Raw genomic sequence first — 1,796 nt, forward strand, 5'->3', positions numbered from 1 at the left:
TTAGATCGAAGTGTGGATTCCCCATAATGATTTTCTGCTTCACATGGGATCCATTCTTATTTGTCTATAGTTCATGTCCACACGCCCTGTCAAAACAAACTGTGTATAACAATAAATTTTTAGATGATATATGCTTCAGTTTTATTAATTACTAAAAATGTAGTTAATTAAATCTAATAAAAATGGAAAAATAAGGAAAAGTTTTCAAACGCTTTTATCGAATTTTTTGTACTTTTCTGATAAAAGCAATTGATTATTTTCTATGTAACAATTAAAATGTTTTTTTTTAATTTTGTTAATTATCAAAGTAAATATTTAAAGAAATAAAATATTTACATTTCTTGAGGTTCGGAATAAAATCACTTAACTTGCAGGAAGTTCTGTGTCGAAAACTACTTTTTTAAAACTTTTGGTATTAACGGCGTTGGAGGTCGGGAACTGTCAAGTGTTGCCAACCCACTCTCCCCCACTGTCCAGTATGTTTCGTGTAATTTTCCACTTTGATCACTTTTTAAAAAAAAACAAAGAACTTAATCAAAAAAAGGGCTCTTTACCTTAAAATAAAATTAAATAAAGAATTAGTAAAAATTTACTTTGTCTCGATACGATGTTTCTACTAGCCACAATATGGTTATTACGATGACAATTTACAGATGTAGTTGGCTTGATATGGGGAAAAAAATGGCCGCACAACAGAAGGTGGAGTAAAGCGGGGTTGCCTACGTAAAGGCATAACAGTATCATAATACAGGGCAGTAAGTTTTATTTTGTTGAAAATTATAAAAATAACATTTTGCAGTAATAAAAACTAATATAATTAATATAAATAAATGGGGTTTTGTTTATAATAATATACATAATATAAAATATGTTGAATTAAAACGAAAAATATGAAAAACATTTTTTTTAAATTTTGTTATTCATTAAAATAATTTTTTAAAGAGATTAAAAATAAAAATTGCTAATTAGTACCCCTAGAGGTACAATTTATTGAATTGTAATTAATGAAAATAATAAAAATGACAAATATACAGAATTTTGAAAAATTAAATTATTTATACCTAAAAATTGAATTTTTTTGTATTATTATATGTAAAAATTAATTAATTAGTAATTGGAAAATTATATAAAATTAAAAATTATTTATTAATTAAAAAACCGTAAAAATATGTATTATTTTTTTCCTTATATATTGGTTACATTATTAGTTATCATGTTTTCTAGTCTATAAAAATTTATTTATTTTAATCCTTTGTATAAAAATAATTAATGTAATTATGTTTTTTTATTCCTCAATTATATAAGATAATAAAAGAAATTTATCGCTAATAAATTTTCTATTCTAAAACAATAATTACTTATTCTACTATTTTGAAGCCCCTTTCAATAGGCGACCAATTTATAAGTTTATTTTTTATGTTGAAACTGTCAATTTGTATAGCGAAAACAATATTGACGCTCGTTGAAAAATCGTATTATTAAAAACAAATTTTTTCTTAAATCGTTATTTCATATATAATCACAATAAAAAGCCTCCTTTTTTTATAAGTTTCTGCTTTTTCTCTTTCCATTTAAATTATCCAACACTTTCAACTGCTTCATACAAAACTTTTTACTTTGACAATTTTTTATAAAATAATTTGACACTTTCTCAAAAAAAGGGCTCTTTATCTTAAAATGAAATTAAATAAAGAATTAGTAAAAATTTACTTTGTCTCGATACGATGTTTCTACGAGCCACAATATGATTATTACGATGACAATTTACTGATGTAGATGACTTGATTTGAGAAAAA

The 1,796-nt window shown here is 23.8% G+C and overlaps 1 long non-coding RNA gene across 1 annotated transcript; it reads right to left on the reverse strand.

Annotated features, from left to right (window-relative positions):
- Window positions 1-415: 415 nt before the first annotated feature.
- LOC122508327 lies at window positions 416-666 on the reverse strand. Its single transcript, XR_006302216.1, has 2 exons — window positions 594-666; window positions 416-507 (listed from the first exon to the last, which is right to left on the reverse strand). It is a non-coding gene; the product is annotated as an uncharacterized LOC122508327 (long non-coding RNA).
- Between the last annotated feature and the right edge of the window lie 1,130 nt (window positions 667-1,796).

The sequence above is a fragment of the Leptopilina heterotoma genome, unplaced genomic scaffold (genome assembly GCF_015476425.1).
Source record: "Leptopilina heterotoma isolate Lh14 unplaced genomic scaffold, ASM1547642v1 Lhet_538, whole genome shotgun sequence".
Lineage (NCBI taxonomy): Eukaryota > Metazoa > Arthropoda > Insecta > Hymenoptera > Figitidae > Leptopilina > Leptopilina heterotoma.